Source organism: Heterodontus francisci, unplaced genomic scaffold, assembly GCF_036365525.1.
Source record: "Heterodontus francisci isolate sHetFra1 unplaced genomic scaffold, sHetFra1.hap1 HAP1_SCAFFOLD_1050, whole genome shotgun sequence".
NCBI classification, from domain to species: domain Eukaryota; kingdom Metazoa; phylum Chordata; class Chondrichthyes; order Heterodontiformes; family Heterodontidae; genus Heterodontus; species Heterodontus francisci.
Genome location: NW_027141354.1, coordinates 150001 through 160000, shown reverse-complemented (window position 1 = coordinate 160000; position 10000 = coordinate 150001).

Here is a 10000-nt window from a genome sequence, read left to right as displayed (position 1 = left end):
GCCAACCCCCAGCCACCCGAATCGCAAGTGTCAATTCGGCGGGTTGCCTGCCGGTAGTCCTTCCGAAAATGAGGCGCCAAATCGCCGCAACGGCCATTTTTCATTTCGGCATCGGGACTTCCGACGGCAACTGATTAACTAGCCCGGGGACTAGAGCGGCAGCAAATGCAACGTGCCCTCTTGGCGGGAGCAACTTGACCGCCCCCGTGGGGAAAGGTCAACTCGGGGCCCGGGAAAGTCGCCGAGTCCGACCCCATACACTTCCATGAGTTGGGGGTTTTGGCCTTCCCGGCCCAAGGCTCGCCTTATTTCGGCCTGCACTTTCGGAAAAGGGTGCATTCCTTTTGGTTAATGATTTCACCAGCCCGGGTCTTAGCCTCTGCCCCGACGGCTAAGTCTTTTGGTTAATGATTTCCTGCGGCTGGGACTACCCTTTCCCCCGCCCTGCAGGCACCCGGGTCGGGAGGCCGTCGGGGGCACTTTCCGGGGCAAATCCGGACCCTTACGCAAGGGAGAGTGCGCCCCCCGCCTCGGCCGGGGGTCAGGCTGCCGCCTATTAAGCCCGACAGAAAACCCGAAAAATGGACGAAAATGGGAAAAAATCCCCATCCGAAAAAGGCTTAAAAGTCGGTTGGGCGGCAGCTAGGGTCGGTCTCTGCAGACCTGGAGGCTCGGGTGGACTCTTGGAATAAACGTCCAAGTCCCGACTTGCCACCTCCTACTACTGTGCAGATACCCCGCCAACCCCCAGCCACCCGAATGACAAGCGTCCGATCAGCGGGACGAATTTGACAACTCTGGCCGGACCTCTGGAACTCCATCCCGGGTAACCGGGGCAAATTTTTCCGCTTGATCGCCCTTCCACTGGTTAACCATTTGCCCTTTCGGACTTAGTCTCTGGACATTATTCGACGGATTTTCTGGTTATCCATTTGCCCTTTCGGACTTAGTCTCTGGGCATTATTTTCGACTTTTTGGTTAATGATTTCACACTTTTTACTTACTTTTGCGCTTTTTGGTTAATGATTACTCTGCTTACTGGTTAATTATTTGCCCTTTCGGACTTAGTCTCTGGACATTATTTTCGAGTTTTTGGTTAATGATTTCACACTTTTAACATATTTTTGCGCTTTTTGGTTAATGATTACTCTGCTTACTGGTTAACCATTTGCCCTTTCGGACTTAGTCTCTGGACATTATTTTCGAGTTTTTGGTTAATGATTTCACACTTTTAACATATTTTTGCGCTTTTTGGTTAATGATTACTCTGCTTACTGGTTAACCATTTGCCCTTTCGGACTTAGTCTCTGGACATTATTTTCGAGTTTTTGGTTAATGATTTCACACTTATAACATATTTTTGCGCTTTTTGGTTAATGATTACTCTGCTTACTGGTTAACCATTTGCCCTTTCGGACTTAGTCTCTGCACATTATTTTCGAGTTTTTGGTTAATGATTTCACACTTTTAACATATTTTTGCGCTTTTTGGTTAATGATTTCATACTTTTTACTTACTTTTGCGATTTTTGGTTAATGATTACTCTGCTTACTGGTTAACCATTTGCCCTTTCGGACTTAGTCTCTGGAGATTATTTTCGAGTTTTTGGTTAATGATTTCACACTTTTTACTTACTTTTGCGATTTTTGGTTAATGATTACTCTGCTTACTGGTTAACCATTTGCCCTTTCGGACTTAGTCTCTGGACATTATTTTCGAGTTTTTGGTTAATGATTTCACACTTTTAACATATTTTTGCGCTTTTTGGTTAATGATTACTCTGCTTACTGGTTAACCATTTGCCCTTTCGGACTTAGTCTCTGCACATTATTTTCGAGTTTTTGGTTAATGATTTCACACTTTTAACATATTTTTGCGCTTTTTGGTTAATGATTACTCTGCTTACTGGTTAACCATTTGCCCTTTCGGACTTAGTCTCTGGAGATTATTTTCGACTTTTTGGTTAATGATTTCACACTTTTAACTTAATTTTGTGCTTTTTGGTTAATGATTTCATACTTTTTACTTACTTTTGCCCTTTTTGGTTAATGATTACTCTGCTTACTGGTTAACCATTTGCCCTTTCGGACTTAGTCTCTGCACATTATTTTCGAGTTTTTGGTTAATGATTTCACACTTTTAACATATTTTTGCGCTTTTTGGTTAATGATTACTCTGCTTACTGGTTAACCATTTGCCCTTTCGCACTTAGTCTCTGGAGATTATTTTCGACTTTTTGGTTAATGATTTCACACTTTTTACTTACTTTTGCGATTTTTGGTTAATGATTTCACACTTTTTACTTACTTTTGCGATTTTTGGTTAATGATTACTCTGCTTACTGGTTAACCATTTGCCCTTTCGCACTTAGTCTCTGGAGATTATTTTCGAGTTTTTGGTTAATGATTTCACACTTTTTACTTACTTTTGCGATTTTTGGTTAATGATTACTCTGCTTACTGGTTAACCATTTGCCCTTTCGGACTTGGTCTCTGGACATTATTTTCGAGTTTTTGGTTAATGATTTCACACTTTTTACTTACTTTTGCGATTTTTGGTTAATGATTACTCTGCTTACTGGTTAACCATTTGCCCTTTCGGACTTAGTCTCTGGACATTATTTTCGAGTTTTTGGTTAATGATTTCACACTTTTAACATATTTTTGCGCTTTTTGGTTAATGATTACTCTGCTTACTGGTTAATTATTTGCCCTTTCGGACTTAGTCTCTGCACATTATTTTCGAGTTTTTGGTTAATGATTTCACACTTTTAACATATTTTTGCGCTTTTTGGTTACTGATTTCATACTTTTTACTTACTTTTGCGCCTTTTGGTTAATGATTACTCTGCTTACTGGTTAACCATTTGCCCTTTCGGACTTAGTCTCTGGACATTATTTTCGAGTTTTTGGTTAATGATTTCACACTTTTTACTTACTTTTGCGATTTTTGGTTAATGATTACTCTGCTTACTGGTTAACCATTTGCCCTTTCGGACTTAGTCTCTGGACATTATTTTCGGGTTTTTGGTTAATGATTTCACACTTTTTACTTACTTTTGCGATTTTTGGTTAATGATTACTCTGCTTACTGGTTAACCATTTGCCCTTTCGGACTTAGTCTCTGGACATTGTTTTCGACATTTTGGTTAATGATTTCACACTTTTAACTTAATTTTGTGCTTTTTGGTTAATGATTTCATACTTTTTACTTACTTTTGCGATTTTTGGTTAATGATTTCATACTTTTTACTTACTTTTGCGATTTTTGGTTAATGATTTCATACTTTTTACTTACTTTTGCCCTTTTTGGTTAATGATTTCATACTTTTTACTTACTTTTGCGATTTTTGGTTCATGATTACTCTGCTTACTGGTTAACCATTTGCCCTTTCGGACTTGGTCTCTGGACATTATTTTCGACTTTTTGGTTAATGATTTCACACTTTTAACTTAATTTTGTGCTTTTTGGTTAATGATTTCATACTTTTTACTTACTTTTGCCCTTTTTGGTTAATGATTACTCTGCTTACTGGTTAACCATTTGCCCTTTCGGACTTAGTCTCTGCACATTATTTTCGAGTTTTTGGTTAATGATTTCACACTTTTAACATATTTTTGCGATTTTTGGTTAATGATTACTCTGCTTACTGGTTAACCATTTGCCCTTTCGGACTTAGTCTCTGGAGATTATTTTCGACTTTTTGGTTAATGATTTCACACTTTTAACATATTTTTGCGCTTTTTGGTTACTGATTTCATACTTTTTACTTACTTTTGCGCCTTTTGGTTAATGATTACTCTGCTTACTGGTTAACCATTTGCCCTTTCGGACTTAGTCTCTGGAGATTATTTTCGAGTTTTTGGTTAATGATTTCACACTTTTTACTTACTTTTGCGATTTTTGGTTAATGATTACTCTGCTTACTGGTTAACCATTTGCCCTTTTGGACTTAGTCTCTGGAGATTATTTTCGACTTTTTGGTTAATGATTTCACACTTTTTACTTACTTTTGCGATTTTTGGTTAATGATTTCACACTTTTTACTTACTTTTGCGATTTTTGGTTAATGATTACTCTGCTTACTGGTTAACCATTTGCCCTTTCGGACTTAGTCTCTGGAGATTATTTTCGAGTTTTTGGTTAATGATTTCACACTTTTTACTTACTTTTGCGATTTTTGGTTAATGATTTCACACTTTTTACTTACTTTTGCGATTTTTGGTTAATGATTACTCTGCTTACTGGTTAACCATTTGCCCTTTCGGACTTGGTCTCTGGACATTATTTTCGAGTTTTTGGTTAATGATTTCACACTTTTTACTTACTTTTGCGATTTTTGGTTAATGATTACTCTGCTTACTGGTTAACCATTTGCCCTTTCGGACTTAGTCTCTGGAGATTATTTTCGAGTTTTTGGTTAATGATTTCACACTTTTTACTTACTTTTGCGATTTTTGGTTAATGATTACTCTGCTTACTGGTTAACCATTTGCCCTTTCGGACTTGGTCTCTGGACATTATTTTCGAGTTTTTGGTTAATGATTTCACACTTTTTACTTACTTTTGCGATTTTTGGTTAATGATTACTCTGCTTACTGGTTAACCATTTGCCCTTTCGGACTTAGTCTCTGGACATTATTTTCGAGTTTTTGGTTAATGATTTCACACTTTTAACATATTTTTGCGCTTTTTGGTTAATGATTACTCTGCTTACTGGTTAATTATTTGCCCTTTCGGACTTAGTCTCTGCACATTATTTTCGAGTTTTTGGTTAATGATTTCACACTTTTAACATATTTTTGCGCTTTTTGGTTACTGATTTCATACTTTTTACTTACTTTTGCGCCTTTTGGTTAATGATTACTCTGCTTACTGGTTAACCATTTGCCCTTTCGGACTTAGTCTCTGGACATTATTTTCGAGTTTTTGGTTAATGATTTCACACTTTTTACTTACTTTTGCGATTTTTGGTTAATGATTACTCTGCTTACTGGTTAACCATTTGCCCTTTCGGACTTAGTCTCTGGACATTATTTTCGGGTTTTTGGTTAATGATTTCACACTTTTTACTTACTTTTGCGATTTTTGGTTAATGATTACTCTGCTTACTGGTTAACCATTTGCCCTTTCGGACTTAGTCTCTGGACATTGTTTTCGACATTTTGGTTAATGATTTCACACTTTTAACTTAATTTTGTGCTTTTTGGTTAATGATTTCATACTTTTTACTTACTTTTGCGATTTTTGGTTAATGATTTCATACTTTTTACTTACTTTTGCGATTTTTGGTTAATGATTTCATACTTTTTACTTACTTTTGCCCTTTTTGGTTAATGATTTCATACTTTTTACTTACTTTTGCGATTTTTGGTTCATGATTACTCTGCTTACTGGTTAACCATTTGCCCTTTCGGACTTGGTCTCTGGACATTATTTTCGACTTTTTGGTTAATGATTTCACACTTTTAACTTAATTTTGTGCTTTTTGGTTAATGATTTCATACTTTTTACTTACTTTTGCCCTTTTTGGTTAATGATTACTCTGCTTACTGGTTAACCATTTGCCCTTTCGGACTTAGTCTCTGCACATTATTTTCGAGTTTTTGGTTAATGATTTCACACTTTTAACATATTTTTGCGATTTTTGGTTAATGATTACTCTGCTTACTGGTTAACCATTTGCCCTTTCGGACTTAGTCTCTGGAGATTATTTTCGACTTTTTGGTTAATGATTTCACACTTTTAACATATTTTTGCGCTTTTTGGTTACTGATTTCATACTTTTTACTTACTTTTGCGCCTTTTGGTTAATGATTACTCTGCTTACTGGTTAACCATTTGCCCTTTCGGACTTAGTCTCTGGAGATTATTTTCGAGTTTTTGGTTAATGATTTCACACTTTTTACTTACTTTTGCGATTTTTGGTTAATGATTACTCTGCTTACTGGTTAACCATTTGCCCTTTTGGACTTAGTCTCTGGAGATTATTTTCGACTTTTTGGTTAATGATTTCACACTTTTTACTTACTTTTGCGATTTTTGGTTAATGATTTCACACTTTTTACTTACTTTTGCGATTTTTGGTTAATGATTACTCTGCTTACTGGTTAACCATTTGCCCTTTCGGACTTAGTCTCTGGAGATTATTTTCGAGTTTTTGGTTAATGATTTCACACTTTTTACTTACTTTTGCGATTTTTGGTTAATGATTTCACACTTTTTACTTACTTTTGCGATTTTTGGTTAATGATTACTCTGCTTACTGGTTAACCATTTGCCCTTTCGGACTTGGTCTCTGGACATTATTTTCGAGTTTTTGGTTAATGATTTCACACTTTTTACTTACTTTTGCGATTTTTGGTTAATGATTACTCTGCTTACTGGTTAACCATTTGCCCTTTCGGACTTAGTCTCTGGAGATTATTTTCGAGTTTTTGGTTAATGATTTCACACTTTTTACTTACTTTTGCGATTTTTGGTTAATGATTACTCTGCTTACTGGTTAACCATTTGCCCTTTCGGACTTGGTCTCTGGACATTATTTTCGAGTTTTTGGTTAATGATTTCACACTTTTTACTTACTTTTGCGATTTTTGGTTAATGATTACTCTGCTTACTGGTTAACCATTTGCCCTTTCGGACTTAGTCTCTGGACATTATTTTCGAGTTTTTGGTTAATGATTTCACACTTTTAACATATTTTTGCGCTTTTTGGTTAATGATTACTCTGCTTACTGGTTAATTATTTGCCCTTTCGGACTTAGTCTCTGCACATTATTTTCGAGTTTTTGGTTAATGATTTCACACTTTTAACATATTTTTGCGCTTTTTGGTTACTGATTTCATACTTTTTACTTACTTTTGCGCCTTTTGGTTAATGATTACTCTGCTTACTGGTTAACCATTTGCCCTTTCGGACTTAGTCTCTGGACATTATTTTCGAGTTTTTGGTTAATGATTTCACACTTTTTACTTACTTTTGCGATTTTTGGTTAATGATTACTCTGCTTACTGGTTAACCATTTGCCCTTTCGGACTTAGTCTCTGGACATTATTTTCGGGTTTTTGGTTAATGATTTCACACTTTTTACTTACTTTTGCGATTTTTGGTTAATGATTACTCTGCTTACTGGTTAACCATTTGCCCTTTCGGACTTAGTCTCTGGACATTGTTTTCGACATTTTGGTTAATGATTTCACACTTTTAACTTAATTTTGTGCTTTTTGGTTAATGATTTCATACTTTTTACTTACTTTTGCGATTTTTGGTTAATGATTTCATACTTTTTACTTACTTTTGCGATTTTTGGTTAATGATTTCATACTTTTTACTTACTTTTGCCCTTTTTGGTTAATGATTTCATACTTTTTACTTACTTTTGCGATTTTTGGTTCATGATTACTCTGCTTACTGGTTAACCATTTGCCCTTTCGGACTTGGTCTCTGGACATTATTTTCGACTTTTTGGTTAATGATTTCACACTTTTAACTTAATTTTGTGCTTTTTGGTTAATGATTTCATACTTTTTACTTACTTTTGCCCTTTTTGGTTAATGATTACTCTGCTTACTGGTTAACCATTTGCCCTTTCGGACTTAGTCTCTGCACATTATTTTCGAGTTTTTGGTTAATGATTTCACACTTTTAACATATTTTTGCGATTTTTGGTTAATGATTACTCTGCTTACTGGTTAACCATTTGCCCTTTCGGACTTAGTCTCTGGAGATTATTTTCGACTTTTTGGTTAATGATTTCACACTTTTAACATATTTTTGCGCTTTTTGGTTACTGATTTCATACTTTTTACTTACTTTTGCGCCTTTTGGTTAATGATTACTCTGCTTACTGGTTAACCATTTGCCCTTTCGGACTTAGTCTCTGGAGATTATTTTCGAGTTTTTGGTTAATGATTTCACACTTTTTACTTACTTTTGCGATTTTTGGTTAATGATTACTCTGCTTACTGGTTAACCATTTGCCCTTTTGGACTTAGTCTCTGGAGATTATTTTCGACTTTTTGGTTAATGATTTCACACTTTTTACTTACTTTTGCGATTTTTGGTTAATGATTTCACACTTTTTACTTACTTTTGCGATTTTTGGTTAATGATTACTCTGCTTACTGGTTAACCATTTGCCCTTTCGGACTTAGTCTCTGGAGATTATTTTCGAGTTTTTGGTTAATGATTTCACACTTTTTACTTACTTTTGCGATTTTTGGTTAATGATTTCACACTTTTTACTTACTTTTGCGATTTTTGGTTAATGATTACTCTGCTTACTGGTTAACCATTTGCCCTTTCGGACTTGGTCTCTGGACATTATTTTCGAGTTTTTGGTTAATGATTTCACACTTTTTACTTACTTTTGCGATTTTTGGTTAATGATTACTCTGCTTACTGGTTAACCATTTGCCCTTTCGGACTTAGTCTCTGGAGATTATTTTCGAGTTTTTGGTTAATGATTTCACACTTTTTACTTACTTTTGCGATTTTTGGTTAATGATTACTCTGCTTACTGGTTAACCATTTGCCCTTTCGGACTTAGTCTCTGCACATTATTTTCGAGTTTTTGGTTAATGATTTCACACTTTTAACATATTTTTGCGCTTTTTGGTTAATGATTACTCTGCTTACTGGTTAACCATTTGCCCTTTTGGACTTAGTCTCTGGACATTATTTTCGAGTTTTTGGTTAATGATTTCACACTTTTTACTTACTTTTGCGATTTTTGGTTAATGATTTCACACTTTTTACTTACTTTTGCGATTTTTGGTTAATGATTACTCTGCTTACTGGTTAACCATTTGCCCTTTCGGACTTAGTCTCTGGAGATTATTTTCGAGTTTTTGGTTAATGATTTCACACTTTTTACTTACTTTTGCGATTTTTGGTTAATGATTTCACACTTTTTACTTACTTTTGCGATTTTTGGTTAATGATGACTCTGCTTACTGGTTAACCATTTGCCCTTTCGGACTTAGTCTCTGCACATTATTTTCGAGTTTTTGGTTAATGATTTCACACTTTTTACTTACTTTTGCGATTTTTGGTTAATGATTTCATACTTTTTACTTACTTTTGCGATTTTTGGTTAATGATTACTCTGCTTACTGGTTAACCATTTGCCCTTTCGGACTTGGTCTCTGGACATTATTTTCGAGTTTTTGGTTAATGATTTCACACTTTTAACATAATTTTGCGCTTTTTGGTTAATGATTACTCTGCTTGCTTGTTACTGATTTCCCCTTTCGGACTTGATCTCTGGCCGTTCTTTTCGACCTTTTTGGATAAGGTTTCCACACTCTGAAATTATTTTGGGCTCACTGATTAGGCGAGATCAAGGGGGCATGCCTGGGCACTTTGGGCTCAGTTTGGGAAGGCGGCGTCCGTGTGCTCCTCCGCCCTTCCCGCACTTGCGGCTAGGTTTGCCAAACTGCGCTGACCCGCAGCCCTGCCTTTTTGCCCACGGCACGGAACGACTCAAGTCTGGCTCCGTTCCAGGCCGTTGCCTCCGGCTGCCCGCCGTCCGGCCGGCCTGGGACGTACCCCGGCTGACGGCGCCGGAGGCCCTCTAGCAGCCACCGGTGCCGCGGGCCAATGGGTCCGGGCGTTCCGGAGCTATCGGTGGGGAAGTGCTCTCCCCTTTTCCTGACGCCGTTCGCCCGAGCAGAGGTGCAGCCTGACGGGACTGCTGTCGCCTTCCGCGGCGCACCGGCCCCTTTCACCTGCCGTCGACCGCGCGGAGCTCGGACCTCCCTCCCCGAAGTTATGGCCCCGGCGCCGGAGGGTGCCCGGGGCCGGGCATTCAGCGGGGTGAGTCTTCACCTTCCCGGTCAGCCTGCGGGGTCGGTGCGCCGGCACTCGACGCCGGAGGGTCCCCTCTTTCCGTAGAGCCCCGCCCGGTGCCGATCGGCCGGCGGATTGCGGAGCGAACCGCGCCTGACCGACGGGCCTCGGAAACCCGTTGCAGTCGACGGGGGGGAACCGGACAGC